This window comes from Musca domestica, unplaced genomic scaffold, assembly GCF_030504385.1.
Source record: "Musca domestica strain aabys unplaced genomic scaffold, Musca_domestica.polishedcontigs.V.1.1 42, whole genome shotgun sequence".
NCBI lineage: Eukaryota > Metazoa > Arthropoda > Insecta > Diptera > Muscidae > Musca > Musca domestica.
This window is the reverse complement of record NW_026712329.1, coordinates 4,890,183-4,903,017: the sequence shown is the minus strand read 5'-3', so window position 1 is coordinate 4,903,017 and position 12,835 is coordinate 4,890,183. Positions and strand designations below refer to the sequence as shown.

Below are 12,835 nucleotides of genomic sequence, written 5' to 3'. Positions count from 1 at the left end.
TGATATAATGGAATACAGGCACAGAATCGGATACGTTTATTATTACTCATTTTAAAAAATATCAAAGTCTCATTGGTTTGTCTAGCACATATAATAGAGTAACTTTAACAATAGAGGAGATGGCCCAATGTAGATGACCCTATTTCCCGATTTCATATTTATATAACCATCTATGATTTAAGCTATTTTTGGGGTCTTGGCCACTTTTTTCATTTTTTGGCCCTTATTTGACATTTTTTTTCCAAGGGGGTAGAGAACCTCTTCGCATAAAATTTGAAATTTTCACATTGGAGTATCCCCAAGTCCTCTTTCACATCTAATGTGTGGTCAGAAAAGAAAATTTTGTATTCTATTGAATTTGTAACCCCCAAGAGAATATTGGTTGGGAACGTAGATTTGGGATGTGCATCTATATGAAATAAATTGTGGAAACATGAACAAATTACTAATATAAGAAAGTAGCACGGGACCGAATATTTGTTGAATCATCATTGAATTATAGAGTAGAAGAAAGTTTTTAATGTATGTCGATGTTTCGGAGTAGTGCCCATATAAAGAAGGTACTTCCTAATTTAACCATATTTCAAAGAATTTGGCTAATAATGTGTATTAGGGGGGTGAAAACCTTACACTAAAATTTCGACATATCTACAAATTTTAGAATTTTCTCCATGTAATAATACCCTCTTAAGTCAACCTTTTGGCGGACAAACAGACCGACATGGTTAGGGCGACTTATGAGGACTCTAATGCACAATCTAAGGTGCTAATGGGTTTAAAAAAGTAATTAACTTTGGCTATTCTTAAATCATTCAGCCCTCAATTATGTAGTATACAAATTACGGTAAATTCCAAAGAAAGATTGAAAGATTTTGCTACGATTTTTACCATATTAAAAATTAATTTGATCCCTTATATGGCGATAAGTTTGATATATACTTTTTAATAGATTTGTATAGCACATCCACACAAATGGGTACAGGTATTTTAAAACACTTTAAATCGACATGTACGTGAACACTTATATCAGTCATATCTGTGAATAATTATGCTTGGGAAAATATGCATAATAGACAAAAACTACGGGCCGGCAACGCGGACCGGGCCAGCTAGTGTTGGATAAAGAAAAACAAATTTAAAAATTAAAAAAAAATATATTGCACTAATTTAATGCGTTAATAAACAAAATCATTTCATATTTTATATGCACCAAACACGATATATATGACCGATTCCAATGAAATTCAGAATGTGTGGTGGAATTTGGTTATAATAATAAATGTGATAAATTAATTGGAAATTAATGAAGATTTGGATATAGCTCCCATATATATATTCTCGGCCGATTTCACATATTTGACGCAAATATGTGCGGTCATATATCGTGTTTGGTGCATAATATGTATGAAATCGACCTCAATTGATTTCAATATAATTTGGCAATTTTTTCTGGTGCCAGATTTTGTCTCTCTCGCTTTGGGTGCAGCAAATATGTGAAATCGGCTGAGTATATATATGGGAGCTTTAATCACATCTGAGCGTATTTAAATATAATTTGTCAAATTTATTTTTGTACCAAATTTAGCCACTCATGCCGAATTTCTTTGGAATCGGAAATACGTATCGTGTTTTGTGCATCAAATATGTGAAATCGGCGGAAAATATATATGGGAGCTATATCCAAATCTGAACCGATTTTAATATAATTTGACTAATTTATTTTCTAATCAAAATCCCGTTACATATTCCAAATTTCTTTGGAATCGAACATACATATCGTGTATGGTGCATAAAATACATGAAATCGGTCGAAAATATATATGAGAGCTATATCCAAATCTGAACCGATTTTAATATAATTTGACAAATGTATATTTGTTTTAATTTCCGCTACACATTCCAAATTTCATTGAAATTAGAGATACATAGCGTGTTTGGTGCATCAAATACATGAAATCGGTCGAAAATAAATATGGGAGCTATATCCAAATCTGAACCGATTTCAATATAATTTGGGAAATCAATTTTTTAGATAAAATATATCACACGTTTCAAATTTCATTGAAATTGGGGATACATAGCGTGTTTGGTGCATCAAATGCTTGAAATCGACCGAAAATATATATGGGAGCTATATCCAAATCTGAACCGATTTCAATATAATTTGACAAATTTATTTTCGGATTAAATCCCGTCACACATTCCAAATTTCATTGGAATCGAACATTCATATTGTGTTTGAGGCATCAAATGAACGAAATCGGTCGAAAATATATATGGGAGCTATATCTAAATCTGAACCGATTACAATATAATTTAACAAACTTATTTTTGTTCCAAATTCCGTTACGTATTCCAAATTTGGAGACTGTACATATAAAATCTAAATTGTTGGGAGGTACCTCCGATTCTGATGCTATATCTCCAGTTCCAAGTGGAAATTCAAAAATGTATATAGCCTATGTTACTTTCAGGCGATGTTGCAGTATATATGGACATTTTCAGGAAAATCTATTCAGCGGTTTTCGAGTCCATAAATTACAAACATACAAACATTTTCCTCTTTTATAGATATAGATTTATAAATAATTCGAAGAACGTGAAATTATAAGATTTTATTCTTTTGATGTTTCCATTTTTAAAAGTAACAACATCTGGTGCAATGTCATGTTGGGTGGCATGTTTATGTGTATTAAACAAGCAACAAGATGACAGTCGTATTTTCATGTCAGTCATTTGTCCGATTCCTTTTATGATGATAATTATTGTGGCTTTTATGGCTGATCTGTTGAGTTGAGTTGGGTTGGTTTTCCAGCTGCATGTTTCGCTTCGATGTTTCAATTAACTGATTTAATGATTTATGAAACGATTTCTTCAGAAGTTTATGACCGTGTTTTAATTAACATAGAATTTAATGAGGGGAATTAACGACAATTTTCATTAGAATAATGAATGTGAATTATGATTGAAAGAGTTTTGAACATTTTTACAGGAGATATAGACGACAATTCCAGGAATAATGATTTGGATAATTTCGATTATCCATCATGAGAACAGTCTTTACACTTTACATATAAATGCCATCTTTCGCAGAGGCGTACATATGGGGTGCATGTGGCCCGGACCTCCTCCGAAATGGCTACTATTCTGATATTTTTGTACCTTTTGCATGGAAAATAAAGGTCAATGAAATTTTTGCGAAAGGCATTTCTGAGTACGACCGTGGTATTTAAAAGAGGTTCCACCATGATTTGAACCAAAATAAAGTTTATGAAACCGGTAGCATTTGAACATTAGCAACAATTAATCCTTAGGAATTATTCCATTAATTATCAGCGTAAATTTAAGTCTAACTACGTAATGATATAATGGAATACAGGCACAGTATCGGATACGTTTATTATTACTCATTTTAAAAAATATCAAAGTCTCATTGGTTTGTCTAGCACATATAATAGAGTAACTTTAACAATAGAGGAGATGGCCCAATGTAGATGACCCTATTTATCGACTACAATGCAGATAACTCAAAATGTCGTCTAAAATAGAATAACTGACACAGAGGTCGTCTACAATAGTGTAAGTTGCATAAGCGATCGTCTACAATAGAGTAAATAATCCATGGGGTCATTTACGATAAAGAAGATGACCCATGAGGTCGTCCACAATTGAGTAGATGGCTAAAGGTTCCGTATACAATAAATATATTATTAAAAGAGTAAAGTGATTGACTGACAGACTCAATGATTCATGAACACCTAGACGAAACAGATGAAGGTAGAATTTGGACATTTTGGCTGATAAGGCAGTTTTTTTGGAAGTTCGTACTTGAACGGTACGTAAAGGAAATAAAATATACTAAATATGATACCCTTTATATTTGAGTAGAGCTAGGATTCTTAAATTTGGAATGAGGGTCACTGATGAAGTGTATGATGGATGTACCAAAGGTTTGTTGGAAATTCGCATTATGAGTGTACGAAAAGTACAACAATGTGCTACATTTGGTATAATTTTGTAATTTTGGAATGGGAATAAAGGTTGCATGAAAGGAGGGAGTTCTTAAAGTCGGTACAGAGATTACTGGAGGAGTGTATTATTGGAATATGGGGTTTTTTGAAATTTGTACTTTTGAAATTTGTACTTATGTACACGAATAGTACTAAATGGCACTAAAACATATAGAGCTGGAATGCTGATAGAAATCTCTATTGTATTGTATGATTGGGGTATATAGGTAATTTTTGGAAATACGTGTCTATGTGTACAAAATGGTACTAAATTTGGTATAATTTTAATTTGGGAGAAACGATAGGGTTGGAATAGTGAATTCAGGAAATAAGATTTCTATTGGATTGTATGATGTAGGTAGTTATGGGAATATATACTAAAGCGTACTAAATTTGTGCAATTTGAATGAACCTATGGAGCCGATATCGTGAAATTTAGAAATAAGATTACTGTGGGAGTGTAGGATTGGAATATGGAGGTAGTTTAGGAAGTTTGTATTCATATGTTGTAAAATGTACTAAATTTGGTACAATTTGGATTTGGGTGGACCCATAAAGTTGGAATCCTGAAAGTTGGAAATAAGATTAATGTGGGAGTGTAGGTTTAGGGTATACAACGTTTGGTACAATTTGGATTTGGATGAACGGATAGGTCTGGAATGCTGAAATTTGGAATTGCTGTTGAAGGTTTGGTTTGATTGGGGTACGTACAAAATGTGGTATAATTTGGATTAGGATGAATCGAAAGGGCTGCAATCCTGAAAATTGGAAATAATATTATTGTTCAAGTGTAGGATTGGGTTATGTAGCAACTTTGGGAAATTTGTACTTATGTGTACTAACTACTATATATGCTACAAATTGGATTTGATTAAACATATACTGCGTGAAATCTGAAATTTAGTTTTAGTTCATGTCTAGCCTGGAAATATGGAATTTGTTTCGGAAATTTCTAGCCTTATTTTCTAATGTACTAAAAGTACATAGTACCATGTTTGGATTAGGTGATAAGATATTGATATACAACTCTAAAATTTTATATTTAGATCGCTGATGATATCTGTGTTTGAAAATTTTGAAATGCGTCCTATATTTGTACGAAAAGTACTAAATTAAACTAAATTTAATATTGTGAGAAGGGAGAGGGCTGGAATCCTTAAATTTGAAAATATGAACTATAATTATACGACAAATGCCAAATAATTCTAAATTTGGTATTGGGTTAAGGAATAGAGGTGGAATCCTGCAATTTGTCATTGAATGAATATAATTGTTGGTATTTGTGGCTGAGATCACAGTTGGTTTCAAGGAAAAGTTAGACGTGGGTCCATTGTTCAATGTTTTTACTAATATCCTCTTCGCTAAAATTTAAAATTAAAGATTTTGAGGACTTTTTGGAGTAAATGGTAGAAATTGTTCTATTAACCTTTCCGGAAAAAGGGTAAAAAAATTGTCAAACTGAACTAATTGTGCATTTTGAATACTTAAAAGAATACCTAGAATGAACTGTTGGAAAGAATTTACAATTTGAAGGTCTTCGGTGACTAGCGAAGGTGGCATAAGGGGTCGTCTTCAATAGAGTCATCTGCAATAAAAGATATGACCCATGGAATCGTCTACAATACACGGAATCTTCTGCACTTGAGTAAATGGTTTGAGTGATCTTTATGCTAGAGTAGATGATCCATGTTGTTGACTAAAATATAGTAGATTGTCCTAGGAATCTTTTAAAACAGTGTGAATGACCGGTGGAATCGTCTGCAACAGGATATATTTCGTTTTTATACCCTCCACTATACATAGTATGAAGTGTATATTATGATCGCAATTCCGTTTGTAACTCATCGAAATAATAATTTTAGACTTAACAAAGTATATATATATTTTTGATCAACGTAAAGTAAAGTCCGTCCATCTGTTGGTTACTACAGCCTACGACAGAAAATTGCGTATGCAAGTCCAAATCTTCGTATAGCCCCCACATAACGATAACTCCTGATAATGTGTAATTTAATGATTTTAAGAACATTATTCACCGGAATTTTTAAAATTTCATATTTGAAGCCCTTAATGGGTACTACAACCTATGACGGAAAATTGTCTATGTAGGTCCACGTCTTCATTTAGCTCACATGTAACGGCACATTTCTTTTTATTTACTATTATGATGATATTAGTGGCATTATTCACCTGAATTGTTTCCAGTTTAATGATATAACATACATTTTTGCTGGAATTGTTTCAAATTTTGTATTAAAAGTTCGTACTACAGCCTATTACAAAAAATCGTATTTCGTATTCAAAGTTCGTACTACCCGCTAGCTCCCATATAACGGTTTTCCTTTGAGCGGTATTTTTCGACGGAATTTTTTGGAACATTTTCAAGTTTCTTCAAAATGGTGGAGGGCATTAAAAGTTCAGCCCGGCCGAACTTACCAGCTTTTTTACTTCTTTTTTTTTGTAGATTTGTACAGGGTCATTATTGCAAAAAATAATCCAATTAATTTCCCCTACTCCATATAAAGTATACTAATTTGCGGATCTTCTGGACCCAATTCAATATTTTGCACCTTTCCTGTACAAATTGCAATTTTAATGATCGGTCTCTATGTCCATTTGGACAAATGTTGATTGTGGAGTCATTAAAATTGTTGAAAGCAAACTCCAGCCAACTACCACACACACACACACCGATGGAATTTGATCATGGTTAATCAAACCTTAAAAAAAACAAATCATGAAATGGTAGCCTTGAATAATAATTTGTTTTTGCTGTTGTTGAAGTTCTCTTATGGCGTATTCAATTATCGCCATTGTTGAGGATAAATGTTTTTGGTATAGACATTTGTTGCTGCCGTTGCTGGCTGTTGTTGTTGGGTGGACGCATTTCATAGCAGCAGACATATGTAGATGGTGCCTTTATGGACTTTAGTATGTGAAGTTTATTGGATAAGGAAACATATTTTTAAATACACAATGACTGGGCACGCACGCACGCATGCGTCTAGTCAGATATGCCGCTCCAAAGATGGCCAAACTGAGAAACCGCTCAACACCATTGCACTTGGAAAATAGTCGTTGGCGGATAATGGTGATGATGCCTTTACTTGGTGGCTCTTTGGTCAGCTCCTTTTTTCGTAGCTGAGAACCGATACTAAGGTTTCAAATTCGTGGTATTATTTATATTTCTCCTATGAAAGCCAGGCTAAAAATAGCCGACTTCGTTCGAATTGTGTTATTCTTGTTTAAAAAACAAAATACTTGAGCACTTGTTCTGTAGACTATGAAACGCGAGAGTGGCGTAGCTGTAGTAGTAGTAGTTTTCATTCTGATAAATGAAAAAAGTTTTGAAGATGAATTAAAGGGAGCTTTATATCCCCTGAAAATTCCACATCACTGCCACACGCAACAACAATTTCTTGTGGCTATTAATAAGTTTTCTTTTTATCGTAAGAATTGTGCGTGCTTCCAAGGAAGTAATGTTGCCCAGCAGTGTACTCCACATTAGATGGCAGGCAACCTATGAAGGTACATGGATAATTTTTCAAATCTAATTATGATTCGAATTTAATTAATATTTCAATTAAATATGATTTATTAACATGATCTAGTTTTCTGTATTGAAGGTACATCTGGCTACGGTTTAGAACGAGTTTGGTGTTTGGTACAATGTTTCGAACATTTCCGCTACTTATAATGTTGATTGTGTAATTCATGTTATGAATTATTCTAGAGAAGGTAAGAATGGACGTTAACTGTTCACGTATTGAAATGATTTCATGTAGTTATTGGGAGTTTTGTTCTTTTATTTCAGATCGGCACTGCTATATGGGGCTTGTATCAAAATGTGGAACAGTTCTAATGTAAGTTCACACGCTAAAATTTCGGTAGAAATTTCGGACTGAGACCTTCGCCAACACTATAGGAATTCTTTACTACAACCTGATGTATATAAATGAGACACTTTCTATAGAGAAGATTATTGTTATCTATAAAAGGCTGAACTTGAATAATACCTATTTTAATTGAATAACCTTCGGAATCTTAAAAACATCTGAAACCAGAAGGTGTTAGGTTATGAAAATTATGCCAGGAAGTCCTTTCAAATTTTTCTTCTAAAAAAATCCTCCACTTCTGTCAGGAGTTTCTTAAAACATTATTTAAAATCCCAATTATTGGGACAAAATTCAAGTTTTCAATATACAAGAGGAAAGTCCAGCAGATTATGAAAGTAGACCTAAAAAAGAAGACACGTGTATCGGCGTTTTGAAAGCTAACATCGAAAAGTAACCGAAAAAAAGGGGACAAGTTCCCCCCTCTTTTACACTTTTGGAAATCTGATTTCTTTGAAATTATTTGTCATAAAATTCTACTATAGGTTCTAGAAAATGTCTAAAGTCTAAATATAACCTTTATGCCAGGAATTCATATATATAAAAAATACATTTTAGGGATAAAGTTGTATTTTGTCTGAGTTTGCGCGAAAATCTCCAACAAAGCATAATTTTAGAAGGATAACGTCGAAGATTAAAATATTCTTCATCAAATATAATAAATAATAAGTTACCAGAGAAAATAAATCTCTATTTGAAACTGCAATAAAGTCAAACGCCATAATTTTTAAATTTTTCTAAGCAAAAAATGTCGGAAATAGCATCAAATTTTAGAATAAGTTTAGATTTGTTCGAATTGGTCACCTTTGGCACGAATTATGGCTTTCAAACGGCCAATGAAATCGTCACACGCTGCCCAAATGTTACTGGGCGGTATTTTGGTTCATTCACGGCGAAGCGCTTGCTTGAGGTGATCGACATTTTGGTATTTTTTAGTGTCAACTTTGCTTTCCAAAATACTCCAGACACAATAGTCCAACGGATTGGAATCCGGAGATTTTGGTGGTCATTGTGCCCATTCTTGGGTGGCGCGTGCTGAGTGCGATGGTGCTGAGAATGTCAAAGTCTGCGGCCAAAATATTTGCGTGCGCAAGGCTTTAATACACCCTCCAGAATATTGTCGCGATAATATTCGGCATTTGTTCTGATGCCACGGTCGATTAATACGAGCGGAGGGCGACCATCGGCTGTTATAACGACCCACACAATCACCATGGCCGGTGATTGAGTTCTGGTGGCCAACACAAGTAAACACGTTCATTTTGTTTGTTTACAACTGCTGGACAACGAATGTTTTCTCATCGGAGAAAACCAAATTCGGCATTTCACCACTTTCTGCAAGCGAAGCAACTCTTTCTTTTCTTTCTGTTTCGGTGTAAGTTCTTGTCCTTTTTCGGAATTTCAATGGCTTTACCCCTAGCTCATTTTTTCATATTTGCAGAATGGAATATTGCGATATGTTCAGCTCCATTTCTGCTGATGTTGCAGTTATCTTCCGTCCACTTCCTTGACGTCAGGCTACGGTATGTATGTTTTATTGTAACATAGCGGACACCTTAATAGGATTTTCACTATTTTTTATCGATTAAATGCACACCCCAAATGCTCTGGAATACGTTTTTAAGTCCATATGTATCATATCTGTTGATTTTCTCCACAGTTTAAAGCTATTTTTTGCGATATCAGAATAACATTATTCTGTAAATTTGCTAATGCATTTTTGCCCTGATAGAGACATTAAAATTCAATATGCATTTTACCTAATCTTTACAGTTTTATGTCTTTGGAACAAAACTTCAGCTTGAGGTTTTAAGCTCTCTGCAGTAACTTTGGTAGATTTGGAAGACTTACACTAGGAAACTATCCTCATTGAGATCAACGAGGTTTCATTAATACGACCTAAACGTTTATCAATGGGGATATAACAGTATTTTAGAAGTTTATAACGTTTTATACTCTTTCTACGTTTTATACAGGTATATGACGTTTATAACTTTTCGACAGTCGGAAACCTAAAAAACTGTCACACAGACCATCTCTGAATGGAAATATTTTATTTGTCAGCAATTTGTAAAACCAGAAAACATTCATTGGGGATCTCATGTAGTAGTAGTACTCTTGATCAAAGAAAATTCTATGACGACTTAAGTCCGTCCGTCTGTCTATCCGCCCGTCTGTTAAAATTACTATATTGGTATATTTACATCAAAGATAATTGCTGTTGAAACATTGGCCCAGTTTAGGTATAGGCCCTAAATAATGATAGCACCTGATATTCGTAATTTATCATGCCTCCGCCACAATTTTCGGTAGAAGTGCTAAAAATCTATGTACTCTGAAATCTTTTCCAGCAATAATAGTTTCATATTGGTTCTCTGTTAGGAATAGCCCCCATATAACGGTACCTGAAGACTTTTAAAGCTTTGAGAAGCATAGAAGCAGAGGATATAAATCCACCATTTGTTACGTCCTCCATATAAGGATATATATAGATGATTTCCTGCTTCTAGTTCAATTTCCGAACGAATAGGTTTTAATGTACCAATATGTTTTCGAATTGGTTGGAGATATGTCATATGGCAATAGTAGACCCGCGATTGTTTTTAAGCCTAATATAGCTATGTTTGTCTGCTTAAGAGCGAAGTCACACTTACCATCCTATGGCGTTTTAAATTGGTTTTGCAGTTTCTCAATGAGAATTGAATATTAAGCATTACAAGATTTATAATTCATTATGTTATTGATCGACAAACGAATAAGTGAGTTGGGGATGTGATACTTTATGGATACGAAAAGAGGAAGAACTTAGTAATTTGACATGGTGGTCACACTTTGTGAGAATGTGTCATTAATGAATCATATAGACGTACTCGTTCGACATTTTCTCCTTACGTAATTAGTGTAATGAAGACTGTATATATTGATATAGGGCATTGTAGCCCATACTAGCCAATTCCTGCTATTTTAATTGACCTAGTATGTTGTCTTATGTCCAGCGTTACCAATAACCTCTATAACCAACAACATATAATGTATTTCCACATTTGCTATGTCATATGGTCAGACGGCAATGCCACATTTACGGTAAATATGTCGTGTAACATTTCACGTTAAATGCCGTCATTTGGTGGTATCTCTTGACATGATCTTGGCATGCAATTGCTGTATACGATTCACAGTTTGAGCGGAAAAATTCGACCAGAGGATATTTGTTGCGCCAAAGTGAAGTGTGAACAAACGTTTATTCAGTTATCCGAAATGCCTAACATACTGGAATACCGAAAAATCGAGATTATATGTGTCAGTTGGCATATCAACTACTTATGGGTAAATAGAAAAAAAAAACAGACAGACGGACAAACAGCCAGCCAGCTAGAAAACCAACTTAACAAACTAAACTCTAGTGGTCTGTCAGAGTCTGTTAGTTTAGTCCGAGGCGATTCTCACGAGTTTTGGTTCTACCAGCAGAAACAAAACACAACGAAAAAAATACCACCAACCAAACCAAAAAAAAAAACGATCTTGGAAATCTAAGTGCAACCAGTCGAGATGGTGTTACTCTGATCACTTCAATCTAAGACACAGTTGAAAACTACGTCTCCTCTGTATGTACGTACGTACATATGAATGTCGAATTGTTGCCTTGCCTCTGCGGTAAAGGCTAGAGAATAAAATGGAAGTGCATCAGTACCAGTTTTCATACAACATTTGCCAAACAACACCAGAAACGTGTGTTTGCAATTTGTAACGAATACCCGGCAGCAGCAACAGCATCGTCAGTGGCCACATTATTCCATTCTTTGGATGTTTGACGATTCTGTTGCTGCTGCCACTTCTTTATCTTTTGTTGTTCCGTCGAGTCTGACTGGCATTGAACTGGTCTTGATGTTTATCTCTGAACTTAATGCGCAGACACAAATCCACAAAAATGAAGAAAAAAAAGAAATGAAACGAAACAAAATGTCTTCAAATGAAATGCGTCTTTTTTCTGATTTGGAAATTCTAGTTAGCGGAGCGGTGGAAAATTAACCCATTGCGAGATGTATGTGGCTCAAGCTAGAGACTTTAATTATTATAATAGATTTAATTATTTTAGCAGATAAGTGCAATCTCAAAGTTCGCAAAAGAGCTTTAGTTTGTTATAGCTTCTGGGGACTATTTACTTCTCAACCAGAGTAACAAAATCAAATCTCCACAGCTACGCCTTCCATTCTTTTCAGCTCCCTGAATCACTCAGACTCCCTGATCGGGGCCATTTCCATACAGACTCCCTGGTCGGGACCAGTTCGTCAATACAGACTGTCTGTCCGGGCCAAGTTCGTCAATAGAGGCTCTACGACCCGGGACAGTCCGTCTATAGAGACTCTCTAACCAGGGTCAGTCCATGTACAGACTCCCAGTCCCGACATGTCAGCTCATCTATAGAGACTCCCAGTCCCGACATGTCAGCTCGTCTATAGAGACTCCCAGACCTGACATGTCAGCTTGTCTATAGAGACTCCCAGACCTGACATGTCAGCTCGTCTATAGAGACTCCCAGACCCGACATGTCAGCTCGTTTATAGAGACTCCCAGACCCGACATGTCAGCTCGTCTATAGAGACTCCCAGACCCGACGTGTCAGCTTGTCTATAGAGACTCCCAGACCCGACGTGTCAGCTTGTCTATAGAGACTCCCAGACCCGACATGTCAGCTCGTCTATAGAGACTCCCAGTCCCGACATGTCAGCTCGTCTATAGAGACTCCCAGACCCGACATGTCAGCTCGTATATAGAGCCTCCCAGACCCGACATGTCAGGTCGTATATAGAGACTCCCAGACCCGACATATCAGTTCGTCTATAGAGACTCCCATTCCCGACATGTCAGCTAGTATATAGAGACTCCCAGCCCGACATGTCAGCTCGTCTATAGAGACTCCCAGACTCGACA

The 12,835-nt window shown here is 35.3% G+C and overlaps 1 protein-coding gene across 6 annotated transcripts in view; it reads right to left on the bottom strand.

Moving 5' to 3' along the window:
- The window catches only part of LOC101899374 (uncharacterized), a 75,419-nt gene that overhangs the window by 16,046 nt on the left and 46,538 nt on the right, over positions 1-12,835 (bottom strand). The gene's annotated exons all lie outside the window — the stretch shown is intronic.